General features: G+C 43.1%; 1 long non-coding RNA gene across 3 annotated transcripts in view; it reads left to right on the plus strand.

Annotated features, from left to right (window-relative positions):
* The window catches only part of LOC129712326 (uncharacterized), a 307129-nt gene that overhangs the window by 84716 nt on the left and 203131 nt on the right, over nt 1-19282 (plus strand). For all 3 annotated transcript variants that reach the window (XR_008726038.1, XR_008726040.1, XR_008726039.1), the window contains exon 2: nt 2777-2873. This is a non-coding gene — a long non-coding RNA (uncharacterized LOC129712326). The remainder of the gene's footprint in view (nt 1-2776; nt 2874-19282) is intronic.

Here is a 19282-nt window from a genome sequence, read left to right on the forward strand (position 1 = left end):
CTTTCTCTTGTTTTCTCCCCATAACCCCTGACACTCTGTGAGAGCTGTGTATTGGAAAGGTAGGTGTGTGGATTCCAGCAAGCAGTGTGTGACCTAAGGGTGCAGGTTCATGATTCCATGAAACTGGTGACACAGATGGACAGGGTGGTGACAAAGCTGCTCGGCATGCTTGCCTTCATCGGTCATTGACATTACGGGAGTTGGGATGTCATGTTACAGCCATACAAGACTTTGCTAAGTCCACATGTGGAGTATTGTGTAAGTTCTGATCGTCCTGCTACAGGAAGGATGTAATTGAGGTGGAAATGGTGCAAAAAATAACAAAGATGATGTCATCTCGTCTGGAACGTTTAAGTTGTAAGGAGAGGCTGAATAGGCTGGGTCACTGAGGAGTGACCTTACAGAGGTTTATAAAATCATGAGGCGGATCGATGAGGTGAATAACAACAGTCTTCTCCCCAGGAGAGTGGAGTCTAAAACTAGAGGTTATAGATTTCATGTGTGCGGAGAAAGATTTAAAACAAACCCAAGAAGCAACTTTTTCCATAACGAGGATGGTACGGGTATGGCAGGAGTGCCAGGGGAAATGGTAGGGGTGGATAAAATTACAACATGTAAAACACATTTGGACAGATACATGGATAGGAAAATTTGAAGGGATAAGTGCCAGGCGCAAGCAAGTGAGACGAGCTCATTTAGGCATAATGGTCGGCATGCATTACTTTGGCCGAAGGGCCGTTTCCACACTGTATAGCTTCACCGACTTGATTTTCCTGCACCAATTCTTTTTCATACCCAGATTGTAAATCTTACAATGTAATTAGGCATCATAGTTTATTCTTGCATTAAAATTATGACGCTGTGTTATAATGTGCAATTGTATTAATGTCTCTTTGGCTCTGCTTCACTGTCACAGGATCCTGTGCAGTATTTTTTTCCTTCTGCAGTCATATTTCGTAGGAGATTGACAGATGTGACAGAGGGAGTCTGGACCTGTTTATAGTGTAATGTTAAACATAACATTTATGCATTTTTAAGGACCAATGCCTTATTTTGTTTGCATTTGCAATTTCTTCCACTCTTATGTTTGGTCCCAGTTTTTAATATTTAATATGCTTTAATGTTAGTTGTTGTAAAATATGTTACAAATTCTGCTCGTGGCTACACTATTAAGCAGAATATTGACTCAGAATACATTATTTCCCCATTTCAATGCTGTAAATTCCTGTCTTATAAACAGTCCTGCCATTTTGGTATACCACTTTCAAATGCCAATGGTTTGCAGTCAGTAAAGTGAGCATAAATTTCAGGTTAGCATTTAAGTAAAATTTAATGCTAGCGATTTTTACATGTATGCATTATTTTTTGTACCACATTATTTTGTATGCCAATTGTGGAAAAACAGTATGAGTGTATAATGATGGCAAAAGAAGAAGCAAGCTTGAAATAGTGAGCCAGCTGAGCTAGGGGCCTTGCCAGAATCTTTAGGAATGTCAAATGTTACAGATAAACAGCGGAGATCAATCATGAATTTGGACATAAAGATTCTAAACTCTCTTCATTATTATATTTTAACATGAACACCAACAGAGAAATGACTCAATTCACCGTGTTAAGCTTTGATCACTCAATGCGTTACCCAAGTTTAAAACTGCTTCAGGAATCTCTTGATGCAGCAGCATATTCCTCCTATAGTAGGCATCTTTCCCCAAGTTCAAAGACAACAGAGTCAGAATGGTGCTGAGATTATGGCTTCAATCCTGCAGCTGGTTGAAATTTATTGGCAACCTTCACCTCTTTTCAATGCATTAATGCAACATAGATTGCTTTTTTACAAGATGGGATTTATGGAAAAGCCATTTCATTTTCAAAGATTGGTGATGATTAAAGGAAGGGTGCAGTGCTTTGGGAAGGAGCGTGGCAATAGGATTTGTTTTGGTTTGCAGATATTACCGGGACTGGTTGAATGAGTTTCTTTAGTTTTGGATGCATAACGTAAATTGAATAATTGGGATTACATCCATAGCAACCCTTCTTGATTGCAAGTAAGGAGGCTCTTCAACACATCCTCCAACACATTGTTTGTTCTCCTTTTGTTCCAGGTTATGTATCTTATTGGTCTCTGTAAATACAATTGTCCACAATTAGTAATTACAGGCAAGAATGGAGGTACAGGTAGTAAAAAACAGTAAGATATTCATCCAAACTTCTTCTTGTATAAGTAGATTTTAATCTGACTCGTGGCCATACTCGTGCATGGTCGAAAGCTGTGACCTCTCCCCATGCTTCTTCCAACTAAACTAACTACTAGGGAGTCTGCGCGAGAATGCCAGCCGCAAACACGCCTCAGACTACGCATAAATCCCGCCCACATAATTACAGGCAGATAACATTTAAAGGTAACAGGTTATAGTTATAACATACTGAGTGAAGCTAAATGGCTACTACATCACCTACACACCAGAAATAATTTACAATGGCCAATAAATATGAAATACATTTTATATATAAATATCGATAATATTTATAAATACTGGGAGAGGAAGGGGCAGATGTCTGTTCTATTAAATGGAAAACGATTTGTGGACACAATGGGTAAGAACAAATCCTGATTTTTCAGCAGAGGTTCATATCATGCTAGATTCAATGTGGAGAAAAAAAATGTTTACACATAAGGATCTTAAAATAATACATTTTTACGTTGACCATACGTAAAAACATCCAAACCTTGTTACCAGCAACCTCTGACAATAGACATTGTTTTTGTTTTAAACAGGTGACCATTTCTAAGCAGTGACCATCAGTTCCGGAAAGTCCAGCAGGAGGAACATCTTCTCCGAGTCCTCCTGAGAACAATTCTCAGGATTTTATATGTAAGTGGAAGATTGAACATTTTACCAATGAAATAAATAGATGAGTAAAACTGTAGTTCCAATTTTAATTGACGAGGCAAGAAATGGGCCAGATAGAAAGGGGATGGTAAATGAGGGAAAGTGAAAGAAGAATTGAAGTATTTAACTTTGAAATCCAATTGTATTTCAGATATAACTTTGGTGGGTTAAAGCTCACAATGCGGTAATGAAGCTAGTCAAATGCTATTATAGTAATATTTTCAATTTCATATAGCATAATCTGAGAATTCAAAAGAAAAAGAAAGGTTTAAATTTCTATCGTGTCTTCTATATCCTTTTCAGGGAGTTTCAAAGCCATTCAGTGCCAATAAAGTACTTTCTGAGCATAATTGTTTGGGATGTAGGATACTCAGCAGATAATTCATGCTCGGTAATCTCCCACTGACAGCAAGTGATTCTTTTCAACTATGTTGAAGGAGGGATAAATATTCGGCCAGAACACTGGAGTTAACATCATGTTCTTCTTCAAAACAGTGTCATGGGATCTTTAAAGTCAACCAGAGAGTTGTTGAGATCTCTGTTTGATGTCTCAACTGAAAGACAACATATCCAGTGGTGCAGCACTCTTTCAGCGCCGTACTGGAGACACCCAGCTACACTTTTGAGCTCGTCTTTGGGTGAGATTTGGAATAATGGACAAGATAGTGATCCACTCAGTCTCAGAATGAGAGGGAAACGCAAACTGCTGCAGGAACTCAGCGAGACAGGCAGTATTCATGACAGGTACACAAACAAGCTGGAGAAACTCAGCGGATGCAGCAGCATCTATGGAGCGAAGGAAATAGGCAATGTTTCAGGCCAAAACCCTTCTTCAGACTGATCGGGGGGGGGGGGGGGGGGGCGAGGACAAGAAAGGAAAAAGGAGGAGGAGCACGAATGCTGGGGGATGGGAGGAGACAGCAGGGAGACTGAGGAAGGGGAGGAGACAGCAAGGACTAACAAAATTGGGAGAATTCGATGTTCATGCCCCCAGGATGCAGACTCCCCAAACGGAATATGAGGTGCTGTTCCTCCAATTTCCGGTGTTGCTCGCTGTGGCCATGGAGGAGACCCAGGACAGAGAGGTCGGAGACGGAGTCGGAGGGGGAGTTGAAGTGCTGAGCCACCGGGAGGTCAGCTTGGTTATTGCGGACCGAGCGGAGGTGTTCGGCGAAACGATCGCCCAACCTCCGCTTGGTCTCACCGATATAGATCTGCTGACATCTAGAGCAGCGGATGCAATAGATGAGGTTGGAGGAGATGCAGGTAAATCTCTGTCGCACCTGGAACGACTGCTTGGGTCCTTGAACGGAGTCGAGGGGGGAGGTAAAGGGACAAGTGTTGCATCTCTTGCGGTTGCAAGGGAAAGTGCCCGGGGAGGGGGTGGTTACGAGAGGGAAGGGAAGAATTGACAAGGGAGTTATGGAGGGAGCGGTCTTTGTGGAAGGCAGATATGGGGGGAGATGGGAAGATGTGGCGAGTGGTGGGGTCACGTTGGAGGTGGCGAAACTGACGGAGGATTACTTGTTGTATGTGACGGCTGGTGGGGTGAAAGGTGAGGACTAGGGGGACTCTGCCCGTGTTGCGAGTGGGGGGATGGGGATAGAGAGCAGTGTTGCGGGGTATGGAAGAGACCCTGGTGCGCCGTTCCCTGAATAATGAGGACATTTCAGATGTCCTGGTGTGGAACGCCTCATCCGTGGAGCAGATGCGGCGTAGACGGAGGAATTGGGAGTAGGGGATGGAGTCCTTACAGGAAGCAGGGTGGGAAGAAGTGCAGTCCAGACAGCCATGGGAGTCAGTGGGTTTATAGTGGATGTCGGTCAGAAGTCTATCACCTGCAATGGAGATAGTGAGGTCAAGGAATGGTAGGGAAGTGTCGGAAATGGTCCAGGTGTATTTGAGTGCCGGATGGAAGTTAGTGGTGAAGTGAATTAAGTCATTCAGTGTGTGCGGGTGCAGGAGGTGGCACCAAAGCAGTCGGCGATGTATTCATGACAAGAATGGACAGATTTAGGACAGCACAGTGGCATAGCGGTAGAATTGCTGCTTTACATTGCCAAAGACACGGGCTCGATTCTGACTATGGGTGTTGATTGTACATAGTTTCCACATTCTCCCTGTGACCGGGGGCTCCGGTTTCGTCCCACATTCCAAAGATGTGCAGATTTGTAGATTAATTGGCTTCTGGTAAATTGTTCCTAGCGTGTAGGATAGAACTAGTTTATAGGAGGTCACTGATCGGTGCAGACTTGGTGGGCCGAAGGGCCTGTTTCCACACTGTATCTTTAAACTAAGAAGACATTTTGGGTTGGCATCCTTCATCAGACTGATCTCATTGATTGTATCTCCACAGAGTGAGGATATTGAATTATGTCAGGACAGCAGAAGTATCCCCTGAATGAGCAAGGATACAATGATTAATATTTCACATTTATTAACTTGATTGACGTGTAGGCAAGGGCAGCAGGATTATAGTTGGTGATGCGATAGTTGATGTGCATCTGTAATGACTGCATTTAAATTTAATAAATTAACTTTAATACAATCATCGACAAAATGTGGTCTCCCACTGAGCAAAAAGAACAATGAAGGAAGTTTTTTATACATTAAGATACTGAATAGCTTTGGAGATAATAGAATATCTTTCTTTTTGAGACAAGCTATACATGGAATATTTAGTGTCTCTCTTTACAATTGCTGCACAATGACAAATCCTATTAATCTGTACCTATTTATGAATGTGTGGACAGATGTCATGCAATTAAAACTTCATTTACTATCAGAGGATAAGGTTAACGGCTCAGGAACTGTTGGGGGTCACAATCATGAAAAGTATGTTATTACCCAAAATAACAAGGCAGTTAAGTTTCAGGCTGATTAAGACGGGCAGAAACACTCGGCAACTCACTACTTTATTGTATTAACTTTCTAAATGCGAAGTTATATGTTGTCTTTGCCAACATGAAGTCCTTCTGCTTCTCTCCACCACGACTGATAGGAATCTGTTTAATTATCAACCATGATTGTCCCTGTATTTTTGCAGAGACATTAAACTTACATTGCATGGGAAATTAAACAGAAGCTTAGCAGGTATGTTGCTTGCTTCAAGAAAGAAAAATAGAGACTGCTGTTCTTTATTTGAGATAATGTACAGAAGAGAACTTTCCTTGAAATTTAGCTGGGATTCAAATCTCATAGGCTTCTGCCATGTGGCAAATGTAATGATCTGTAATTTGATTAGTGTTCCTTCTGTGCATATAGCTCCTTCTTTCTGTCAGCTTTCTAGTTCAATTTCAGAGTGGTCATAAAGCCTCAGCCTAATATATTCCCAGTGTCTCTGCAGCTAATTTGCAACTGAAAAATGTGGTCATTTGTATTTCCATTATTTAAGCTTTCTTTAAAGTCCATGATTTCAATATAATTTGTAATGATTCTAGAATTATCAAACTTCAAATGCAACAAAATATTTATGGTGAAAGCGACCCATTACATACTTACATTAAATAGTACTTGGTTAGAGCTGAATTGATTTGCTCCTTGGCTATTATGGGAGAAGGCACACCTCAAACATACAGAAACCTTTTGGCTTTACCTAATGTAACACCATTGCCTTAAATGAGCTCTCTGGGAAAACTTGGCAGTTCACGCTATTTCTTGAATATGAACCGTGAAATTAAATTATTTTAAGTAACTTTAAATTGAGTGGTCAGCTATCAATTGGAGGCACATTAAGAAGCCATAGTTCTAACTTTTGAATGTAAACATCTCAGGAGGAACTGAATCTTTAGTATCCAATTAAAATATGAAATACTTTTACGAGGATGTTGCCAGGACTCAAGGGCCTGAGCTATAGTGAGAGATTTGGTAAGCTATGACTTTATTCCTTGGAACTCTGAAGGCTGAGGGATGATCTTGTAGAGGTGTATAAAATCATGTGGGGAATTGATAGGGTGATCGCATCGGGACCTATGCGGACTGGAGATGACACATCAGTGTTCACATCAATGCGGCTGAGACAGAGAAACTGGGAGTACGGGATAGGGCCTTTGCATGTGGCAGTGTGGGATAAGGTGCAGGCCAGGAAACTGGGTGTTGATGGGTTTCTCATTGATGTCAGTTGATAATATTTTTCCCGTAATGAAGACAGAGAGATCAAGAAAGGTGAGAGAGGTGTTAGAGATAGTCCACATGAATTAGAGGGCTCTCACCCATATCTCTCGCCCATATCTCCTCCTTGTTCTGTAGTTCTGCTTTCACGCCCCTTCCCCCCAGATGGAACAAGGGATAGAGTTACCTGGTCCTCACCTCTCAACCCAATAACCTCCACATCCAACATTACTGTCACCTCCATAGTGATCCCAGCACCAGTCACATCTTCCCATCCTCCCCCCTTTCCGCATCGCTCCATAACTCCTAGGTTCACTCATCCCTTCCTTCCAAACCACACCCTCCCCAGGTACATTCCCCTGCAACCGCAGCAGATATAACACCGACCCCCTCACCTCCAGACAGAGACGCCAGCAGTCCTTCCAGAGAATATGAAGAGTTCACGTGCATCACATATAATCTCATCTGCTGCATCCAGTGTTCCTGATGTGGCCTCCTGTGCATCAGTTAGACCAAATGTAGACTCGACGATCGTTTAGCTGATCCATTGCACTTGGTCCACCAAGGCCTATTGGATCTCTCAGTTGTGAACCATTTTAACTTCCCATTCCCATATTGACCTTTCTGGCCTGGGCCTCTTCCATTGCCAGAGTAAGGCCACATGCAAACTGGAGGAACAGCATCTCATATCTTCATCTCTCCATCTCTGGCATTTGTCTAACCATCTGTCTGTCAAAAAAAAGTCCTCATGGGTATCCACCTATTACCTGTCTGGCTTTGGTCTGCCCCTCTCCTCTTCCAGCTTCTTCCCCTACCCCTCAACACCATCTGTTTGAAGAAGGGTCCCAACCCTAGGCATCACCTATCCATGTTCTCTAGAGAGGCTGCCTGACCTGCTGAGTTACTCCAGCAGTTTGTGTCATTTTTTGTAAACCAGCTTCTGCAGTTCCTTGTTTCTACATTTAAAGGACACTTGGACAGGTACATGGATAAGAAAGGTTTAGAGGGATATGGGCCAAGCATGCACAAAAGAGGCATCTTGGTTGGACTGGTCCTTTTTCCGCGTTGTATGATTATATGAGCTGCATCACAGAAATTAAGTCTATTGCTTATGTTGCAGGTTTTTGGTGAGAATTGGATGCTGCACAGATTCTGTAATGGAAGTGCTCCTATTAGAATCTGCTTCGGCACCACTTCATCATCAATAGGATTTCTGTCTAAACACAAGTCGTTCACTTAAAGCTGTTTACATCCTGAATCCTCATCAAGCTGGAATGGGCATGAATACCAGTGTCCTATTCTAATGTGGGGAAAGGGGATATGACGCTGGCATTATCAGCGACTCTCTGAGTTTTTTTGACTGTTACTTGATAGAAATTGTGGAGATTTCTTCCTAAATTAGACTGCCCTAAACATATATTTCCAATCTCTACCTTTGTTTCTGAATGCTCTGATCACCCAGTGCTTTCCAGCTCCAATTCCAGGCCTCTCAGTTCAGGTTAAACCTGGATCTAAGGTATCTACACTCCATAAAGGACTTATATAGCAAGGATGTCAATGGTTATGGGGAGAAGGCAGGAGAATGGGGTTGAGAGGGCAAGATAGATCAGCCATGATTGAATGGCGGAGTAGACTCAGTGGGCTGAATGGCCCACTTCTGATTCCATGACTTACGAACTTGTGAAGAAGGGTCCTGACCAGAAACGACATCTATCCATTCCCTCCACAGATGCTGCCTGACCCGTTGAGTTCCTCCAGCATTTTGTGTTTTGCTCAAGTCCAGCATCTTCAGTTCCTTATGCCTCCTGTGAAGCTTCTTGTTTTGTTTCTGCCCTTTCTGACTGGGCTCGGGCTCATTGCATAATTTAAAACCTGCAACCTCATCAAGAAAAATATGCATTTTCCATAAATTGTATAATGGGCAATCGGGAAAATTAAATTCTGTTTGGCAAGGTTGCGGAACATTAGGCTAAGTTTGTCGCTTCAAACTAAGTTTATGGAGCAGTTTTATGAAATACATTTACATTATGAGGGCTACAAATTCTGTCAGATTGAAAGTTAGATATGTTGCATTTCTCATGCAAGTCAAAATCTATTTAAGACATGAGAAAGGTTATTTTATGTTCCCTAATGGCAAATGAATACTTTCCAATGTGCAGTGTCATTGTGGTGATCATGTGGGAGAGAGTCGGCACAGAATGTTTCTGCTGTCACAGAACTGAACAAACTGCAAGATTAATATGAAGAAAGTACATGCGGAAAGATTTATAGACTCAAATCACAAATAATTATATTTGCAGCCTACAGATGGCAGGTGTAAAAAAAAACTTCCACGCATTGAATGATTTGTGATTTGATACTAAAATTATATCTTACAGTATAATTGAATAGAAAATCTAAATATTGTACAGAAATATTTACTTAGGGTCCCTAATTCTACATTTTTGTGCTTAGGAGAAATGAATAGATGACTGGGTAATCAACAGCTTAAACTATCTCAGCAAATTATCGTCATTGACACATTACTCACATATAACAAAATAAAGACTTGCTTTCTTACATTTTTGCATTTTCAAATTTCTTACAATATGCTTTTTGAAATGACATCAGCAAAACATCAGTGTTAACATCAGCCATGATCAGTGAATGGTGGTGCTGGCTCAAAGGGCCGAATGGCCTACTCCTGCACCTATTGTCTATTGTCTATTAATATTTGGCTGTAATTCACATTCCCTCTGTGCTGAAGATACAACTATTGGGCTGAAGGTAACAAGGGGTCAGCCTCTCTGGTGTATTTCAGGACAGCGCACCTTCAGGTCAGTTTGATGTTATAAATCACTGAAAATATCTCAGAGTCCGGGAGTCAAAGAGTTATACATGATGGAAACAGGCCCTTCGGCCCAACTCGTCCATGTTGACCAGGGTACCCATATGAGTTAGTCCCATTTGCCTTCATTTGACCCGTATCCTAATGTCTATTTCTATCCATGTATCTGTCTAAATGCTTTTAAAACTTAGACATTACTGGTGCCAAATTCCCTCTAATTTTGATTGCTACCTGTCCCTATTGCCAGGGAGACTCCCTACAGATCCACAGTTGTAATGTCCTACTGCTGATCTTCATTCCTCTCTGTGGCCAGGTTGTCCACTTGTCCAGTTCGGGGGCGATGACAGATCTACAAGTTAATGTGATCCAACCTTAACAGGAACTCAACTAACTCCCTGATGTTTCAGGATCCTTTTGACATAACTGGCCTCTCCACCTAACCGACTGTAAATGTTGGCTGTGTAGAACTAGATCCCTGTCGAAGATGAAGTTGCGTGATTCTTTAGTTCTGTAACACTTACTTAGCCCATCTGTCAATCAACACCCCGCACCTGTGTCCACCTATCACTTGCTATTGCCCCGTCCCCATTTTTCTTTTCTATCTTTCTTCCCTCTACTCCAATCAGTAAATTGGGAAATGCCTTTCCCTGTGTTCACTGCACCAACAATTCAATATATTCCCTTACAATGTGTCAACACCAGTCTTGTTTCCTCCATGCTCAGAAGGAGCAGCAACCCAGACTGTGGTGCTTCTGCAAAATTCCAGCAATTCTTGAGGGAGCCTCTGCAAAAGCCAAGAGCAATGACAACTGGCGGACCAAGCTGGGCGTTAAACATAAAGATCACGCTGAGGAGCGTCCATTTATGTCCCGAAACATCGCATGTTCAATTCCTCCACAGACACTGCCTGACCCGCTGGGTTACTGTAGCACTTTGTATTTTGCTCAAGATTCCAGTATCTGCTGTTCCTTGTGTTGTCAATTTTCATTTTGTGCCTGAATTTCTGAAGGATCTGCTGCTTGGTATTGATACACCAGTAGTTCATGTTGGTATTCACAGAGATGGTGTCATGAGCTCTGTGCCTGATGCTGGGCCAACATTAGTATTGCGAAGGGGATTCAGACTTGGAAGTGACTGTGGCCCATTTTCAAATGGCATTCATTGATCCAGATATGATGCCCAGTGATCCAACCCAAAGGAAACTGCTTTTATCCACAATGTTTTGGTCAACAGCACGTGCAAATCAGTCCAATTTCTCGGCAGTGCTTTTGGCCTGATCATATATTCATCTGTCATCAGTCTGAAGAAGGGTTTCGGCCCGAATCGTCGCCTATTTCCTTCGCTCCATAGATGCTGCTGCACTCGCTGAGTTTCTCCAGCAATTTTGTGTACCTTCGATCTTCCAGCATCTGCAGTTCCTTCTTAAACATCATATATTCATCTGTGTTCCTTTGTGGGGCTGTTAAAATTTGTTTACTAGAATCCCATTAAACATCTTGAAAGATTTCATTATATTAAAAGTGTTGAATGCAGGCTCATTTCTGTTGTTTAGCACACATCAGAATTTTTGTACTATAAGCCTAATAAATGTTCTATTGCTTTGCATGTATTTCAGTAATGGATTTTTGTTTGAGTAAATCACACACTGCCTTTGCACAGAGATGCCTGTAATCCAAGCTATCTAATATATTTGTCAGCAAGCTTAACAGCTAAAACTCTAATAGGCCTTCTTAGCAGAATGGAGAGATGGGATACTTGGGTCTTTCACAAAGCCTCACCTTTTTTATGAACAAGATTTATCATGCTGTTTTCAGTTTTATATTCAGGAAATATCAACATGGCTTGCAGAATACCCGGTGCTTGCAAACTAAACTCGGACTTGTCGACATTTTAGAGCTTTGCTCTTTGTCAGTTGAAACATCTCTTTCCCATTTGATTTCTTCTATTGGGGCAAGTACATATTTTGATGTTCTTGCAATTCATAGAACTAGACCCTGTCTCCATTGCTAGGATAGCCAGCGCAGAGCTGTTTCTTTTCCTGGAGCCAGAAGTGACTGCAGATGCTGGAATCTGGTGCAAAACTCAAAGTGGTGGAGGAATTCGGCAAATCAGTGTATCTGTGGAAGGAATGGACGCCATTCTTTCGGGCTGGGACCCTGCAGACTGAAGGAGTAGGGGGAGAATTCTGGAAAAGAGTGGGTGAGGCGCCTGCCAGGCTTTGCCTTACTCCAACAGTCTGAAGAAATAACCTGACCCGAAATATCATCCGTCTTTTCCTCCACAGATACTGTCTGACCCACTGAGTTCATCCCGCAGTGTTTTTTACTTCTTTTCCTCCATGCCACTCTCATTAAAGCTTCACTCCAGTATGATTTACTGCCTAAGTGAAAGTGACAGCGTTCTAACCGTGATGTATGCATTGTCGTCCAGATGAGGTCTCCAGGGCTATGCATGTGTTCATCTCGTTAAGTGTGCCAACATTAGTCATGCAAAGTCAATTATAATTCAGAGCAGCTGGTTCATTTGATCATCATTGTTTAATGGTATATAGGATTACTCTCCAGTTGGAAAGCTGTGGCATTTGTTTCCTGGAGTGCTTTAAGTTAGCCTCATCTGTTCAACATCATTCAAACCTAGGATGAAGAATGCAATGCAACATTTCAAGTGCCGAGTTGCCAGGGGAACGTTCATTCCTGTTCAATAATTATTATCCCAGGAGTGCGGAGCTATCAGTGCAGATACAAAGCACATTTCTGCTAATTCAACAAAATAAGCCCAAATAACATTACCAGGCAATTTTCTCTGGCAAAAGCAATTAATTAAGATGATTTATTTGCTTTGGGTGAAATAGTTGCATGATCTTCAGAGCTTCAAGAATAAAAAATGACAAGCATTGTGAGAGATTTGTACGTTAGCCAGATATTGGAAATGCAATAGATGGTTCATCTCCTCAAGCTCATTCCCTTGTTCACCTACGTCTGACCCTCAACAGCTAGGCACATTTTTCTTTATGTTGGAGCTTACTCGAAGTAAGTGTAATCTACGTAGATCTCAGTTAACTGGCCAAAGTGGCAGGGGACATTGAAATATCAATAAGGCATAACATCGTGATAAGTTCTGCGGCTAATTGTTCAGTCTTATTTGCTGTACAGATTTTCTTATTGTTGGGGGAAATTAATTTTCCCTGCAAGTAAGATATCACAATCTAAGGAGTGGTGCCACAGGTCACAAGAATAGAATCTACAAGCATATTGTCAAGTGTAATTTCAGCATCCAACTTGCTCACAGCAAACTTCCACGTATGACAATGTAAAATAGACTGCTTTTGAGATGTTGATTGAGTTTAATTTAGTTTATTATTGTCAGATGTACCGACTTACAATGAAAAGCCTTTTGTTTCAGGCTATTCAGTCAACGAATGGACTATACACGATTACAATCAAGCCGTCCACGGAATACAGATATGGGATAAAGGGTATGAAGTTTAGTGCAAGATAAAGTCTATAAAGTCTGATTAAAGATAGTTCAAAGGTCTCCAATGAGGTAGATGGGTGGTTAGGATTGCTCACTAATTGGTGAGAGGATGGTTCAGTTGCCTGATAACAGCTGGGAAGAAACTGTCCCTGAATCTGGAAGAGGGGAGAAGAGGGAGTGAGAGAGCTAAGATGGATCATTGATTATGCTGGTGGCCTTGACAAGGCAGCACGAAGTGTCGATGGAGTCAATGAAATGGAGGTTGGTTTCTTGCAGTCTTTAATGGAGTTGTTCCCAAACCATGCTGTTATGCATCCTGATAAAATGCTTTCTATGGTTCATCTGTAGGAGCTGGTGTGGGTTGTTGGGGACATATCAAACTTCCTAAACCTAAGGAAGTCAAGGTGTTCTTGTGCTTTCTTGGCCATAGCTTCAATGTAGCTGGTCCCAGGACAAATTGCTGCTGATATTTATTCCTAAGTTTTCAACAATCTCTACTTCAGTGCCTTCAATGAATGCGTGTACAGCTTTGCTTTCTGAAGTCAATCACCTTTGTCTTACTGACATTGAGGGAGATGTTGTTGTCTTGGAACCAGGTTAGAAGGTTCTCAATCACCTTGTACTCCGTCTCGTCTTTATCTTATATCCAGTCCACGGTGTCGCCTGCAAATTTGTAAATTGAGTTGGATTGGTATTTGGCCGCAAAGTCATGAGTGTATAAGAAGTATAGAAGGGGGCTGAGAAGGCATCCTTGCAGGGAACCAGTGTTGAAGATTATCGTACAGAATGATTTGTCACCCAACCTCACCGATTGTGGTCTTGTGGGCCAGGAAGTCGAGAATCCAGTTGCAGAGGGGAATGCTGACTCCAAGTTCAATGAGTTTATTGAGCTTGGATGGGATAATGGTAGTGAAAACAGAGCTGTAGTCTATGAATATGAGTTTGATGCAGAAATATTGGTTCCGTGATACCAGGGTTAATTCCTGCCCTTCTTTTAAATGTTACTGTCACAACAAAAGTTTGGCACCAATGACAAGGAAACTCACCCTTAGGGTTGCACTAAGTGTCAGCCTGTTTTTAGTTCAGTGAGCTAGTACCATTTGGTCATGTTCCTTGAAACCTTCCTCTCCATGTATCCGTCCAATGTATTTTAAATGTTGTTGTAGTACTTGTCTCAACCACTTCATTTGGCAGTTCATTCTATACAGCCAGTACCCTTTGTGTGAAAAAGCTGGGAGCAATTGGATAATTCAATGTTCATGCCTTTGAATTGTGGGCTACCCAAGGGGAAAGTGAGGTGCTGTTCTTCCACCTTGTGTATTCTTCTTCTCTTTGGATTTGTATGCCTGTAGTACCATTCCTTGTTCTGGAGGGAGATATTGCTTTAGTTATCAATGTGGGATGAGGTATTGGTGCAGTATAAACCATCACCAGAAGTGGTTCCCTGATTCCAACTGGTCTCCACAACAGAGGGAGGTGATCCTCACAGCTCTGCCAGCAGTTCCCCACCGCTGCTGTTCTAAGTGCTACTGAATAATACAACACACCAGAGGAAGCATTCTGAGATTTTCAATCAGTTCTGCAAACAGTTCTAAAACAGTCTACACTTTAGCTTAAATTCAGCCTTTACATTCAGGCACCAGTTTAATTCTTATCAAATCAGAATGAAATTCCTCAAATACACAACATCAGTCCATGCCGAGGAAACCTTGGAGCTGAGAGGTCAACGTATTAGAAATGCTTCCCCCACCTGCTCACCCTCCAGCCCAATTCCCTTGCAATGTGCGTTTCACAGAGAGGAGATGGCAGGAACACGGGATCTACAAGCTGCCTCTGAGCATCTGTGGATGAGGGCCAGAGGCCAGGATCAAGCTGGGACTTTCTCCACATCTACATTAAATTCACAAGCAGCTTGTTGTTAATTTCAAGTCAGCAAAGCTGTGCCACATCTTGACATGTAATGGGGATGTGACAGGAATCTGCATGTGGTTGGATAAAGGAGATCTTCCCCTGCGACACCTGCCCACTCAACCAGAGGAGGAAGCTTCGCCCATCTCAGACAGTGCTCTCAGCCGACGCTCAGCACCACAGCCATGGTGCCTCACATGATGTTTGCAGGCAGATTTAATCCAGTCTTGAAGTTTTGTTCTTCCCTGATGCAGAGTCCAATCCTTCCCTCATTGAGACAATGTGGCCTTTGGCCGCTACCTTAAAGAACAATTATGTTTAATGGACTACTGTTTACATTGCAGTAAAAGAGGACAGAGATCTGGTGGATTTAGATGTCCACAAGGCAAATGCCAAAGTGAGAGAGAGGTTCCTGCACAAGGTTAGGGTGCACAGGTGAGGGGTTAATGTACCAGGGATTAACCGAAGCGTCAGGATCAACAAGTCAATTTAGGATTAGAGGTCAGTGTCCAGTGGAGCCTCCACCATTTACAATCTATATTGTTAACTTGGATAATGGAACCGAGTACATTTGATAATGTAACCCGGCTTTCATGGCCGTGTGATCTAATGCCGATGGCATTGCTGATAACATCATATTGTAACCAGTATAGCTTGGACCCAATAGCAGCACAGAATCAGGCAGGTATAATCGGTAATGAACTATATTATGATACTGTAACACACAGTAGGAACACAGGAATGGGTACACCGTACTCACAAAGAGGCTCAGGATTGAGCGAGGGTTCCGAAGAGGGGCAGGCAGGAGACATAGTCGGGGTAGCGGAAGGTCCGGTAACCAGGAGATCCAACGCACGATGCAAACAAACCAGCGAGGGACAGACGAAAGGACAGTCGAAGCCAGGCAGGAAGTCGAGGAGTCGTTGCAGGGATACACCAAACAGCCCAGGAGAGAGGCAGATAGAAACCAGGAGGTACGGGACGTAGGCCGTGGTCGGGGACAGAAGGTTGAGGTGATATCCGGGAAGACGACAGGACGGAATGGTCAGGGGCAGGCAGGTTTGAATCCGTGTAGGCAGTCGGGAAATCGCTGGAGAGTCTTGCATGAATGCTGAGAACAATCTGGCACTGTGTGAACGGTGAGGAGAGTCTATATACCGGGTTAATAGGTGATCAGAGGCAACTGAGTGCAACAGGTGAGGAGAGTTGGGCTGATGAGAGGGGAGTGGCAGGCGAGGAGAAGGAGGGACCGGTGGAAAAGTACCAGGAGGTGAAGTGGATGAGAATGAGGAGAGGGCAGACTGTGACACATATGAAAGGATGATAGCTCTGTGTCCTATCTATTGTGGAAAAGCAGAGGAGTTGAAAGAAACAGAGATATCGCAAGAAATGGATCTGACATGGATGATTAAAACTTATTAAGCATGAACAGCTTATAAAAGATTTTAAAGGCCACATTGCTGACAATGTGTTTGGCTCAGCATCCTGGAAACATCTATAACATGAATACAGGAGAAGACAAGCAATGCTGCACAGTTAAAGGATGGACTTGTGCTGTGGCAGGTGGACCTTGTAACACCGTTGATGTGAGAAAAGATATGAGGAACTCCAGAAGGCAATCAAGACTGGAATGTGCTGGTAAGTGAGGTGTTGGTAGCAATGAACCGGATTGAAGACAAGAAACGGGATTTTAGAATGAGAGCATCGAAAGGCAGGCAAGGAAGGGCAGTTTGTAATTGAGTTGGGGTCATGTAACAATGGGATATGTAGTAGCATGTTTATATGGATTTAAAGTTGTGGCTTCAGAATATCCGGAAACTGGTGAGAGAAACTGGAGAAGTTGAACGTTCTCTGACATGCAACATTAGACCAAAATCTTCTGGTACTGTGCTTATCCATTCTGTCCACTCAACACTTCAGGAGTGATAGAAAGTGATATAATGTTGCTGTTCTAAAATGGTGCCACACTCACACGAAAGGCAAAATAAATCAATGGGAGTACAAATCATTTTTTTTTAATTTGCTGGTTCCATCCTTCAGTATTCAGTAACCCCATTTGAAGATAGTGTTCATCTCCCCTTCTACGAAGTGGAGGATCCGCACTCTTCTAAAGTCCAGACACACGGCATTCATGTCCTATGATACAGTGGCCTACATGAAGTCCAGATACGACCTTGGTAAGGCCATCAAAAAGGCCAAAAGGGACTTCTGCTCCAAACTGGAGGATGAGACAGATGTTCGGCAGCTATGGCGGGGCCTGAATGCAATCACCTCCTGCAAGGCAAAACCAGGAGGCAGCTCGAATGTCGGTGAAACATCACTCCCTGACGAGCTCAATGCGTTTTACGCACGCTTTGACAGGGAGAATACTGATGTGCCTTCCCGATCCCCCATTCGCTGTGATGGCATTTCAGTCTCAGTCACAGAGGCCGACGTCAGGAAATCCTTCAGAGGGATGAACCCCCGAAAAGCACCTGGTCCTGATGGTATACCCGGTCATGTTCTAAAAACCTGTGCGGACCAACTGGCGGGAATTTTTTTACGGACATTTTCAACCTCTCACTTCTGAGGTCTGAGGTCCCCACCTGCTTTAAAAGGGCATCAATTATACCGGTGCCCAAGAAGAGTAAGGTGACGTGCCTCAATGACTATCGACCAGTGGCACTAACGCCGGTGGTGATGAAGTGCTTTGAGAGGCTGATCATGGAGCAAATCAACTCCTACCTCGCCAAAAACCTGGACCCACTGCAGTTCGCTTACCGCCACAACAGATCAATGGTGGATGCGATCTCGCTGGCCCTCCACTCCGCACTGGACCACTTGGACAACAAAACTCATATGTCAGGCTGTTATTCATCGATTACAGCTCGGCATTCAACACAATCATCCCCTCCAAACTGGTTACCAAACTCGCAGAACTGGGTCTCTGCGCATCCCTCTGCAACTGGATCCTCGACTTCCTCTTCCACAGACCACAGTCTGTTCGTATTGGTGGAAATGTGTCAGCCTCGATAACAATCAGCACGGGAGCACCTCAAGGCTGCGTGCTCAGCCCCCCTGCTGTACTCACTCTATACCCATGACTGCATAGCCAACCACAGTGCGAACTCCATCATCAAGTTCGCTGACGACACCACTATTGTGGGGCATATCACTGATGGGGATGAGTCAGAATATAGAAGGGAGATCGAGCAACTGTCCATATGGTGCCAGGGCAATAACCTGGCCCTCAACACCAGCAAAACCAAGGAACTGATTGTGGACTTTGGAAGGAGTAGGAGGGGGACTCACAGCCCCATTTATATCAACGGGTCGATGGTTGAAAAGTCAAGAACTTCAAATTCCTGGGCGTGCACATCTCTGAAGATCTTTCCTGGTCCGAGAACACTAACGCAATTATCAAAAAAGCTCATCAGCGCCTCTACTTCCTGAGAAGATTACGGAGAGTCGGTTTGTCAAGGAAGACTCTCTCTAACTTCTACAGGTGCACAGTAGAGAGCATGCTGACCGGTTGCATCGTGGCTTGGTTCGTCAATTTGAGCGCCCTGGAGAGGAAAAGACTACAAAAAGTAGTAAACACTGCCCAGTCCATCATCGGCTCTGACCTTCCTTCCATCGAGGGGATTTATCGCAGTCGCCGCCTCAAAAAGGCTGTCAGTATCATCAAAGACCCACACCATCCTGGCCACACACTCATCTCCCTGCTACCTTCAGGTAGAAGGTACAGGAGCCTGAAGACTGCAACAACCAGGTTCAGGAATAGCTACTTCAGGCTACTAAACCTGGCTCGAACAAAACTCTGATTATTAATAACCACTTTCTGCTATTTGCACTTCAGTTTATTTATTCATGTGTGTATATATTTATATCATGGTATATGGACATATTTATCTGTTTTGTAGTAAATGCCTACTATTTTCTGTGTGCTTAAGCAAAGCAAGAATTTCATTGTCCTATACAGGGACACATGACAATAAACTCACTTGAACTTACTTGAACTTGAACTTGATTTAAATTTCATTAACCAAATAAATCTGGAATATAAAGCTTGGGGCAGCTACTGTGGACAATG

This window comes from Leucoraja erinacea, chromosome 32 (genome assembly GCF_028641065.1).
Source record: "Leucoraja erinacea ecotype New England chromosome 32, Leri_hhj_1, whole genome shotgun sequence".
NCBI lineage: Eukaryota > Metazoa > Chordata > Chondrichthyes > Rajiformes > Rajidae > Leucoraja > Leucoraja erinaceus.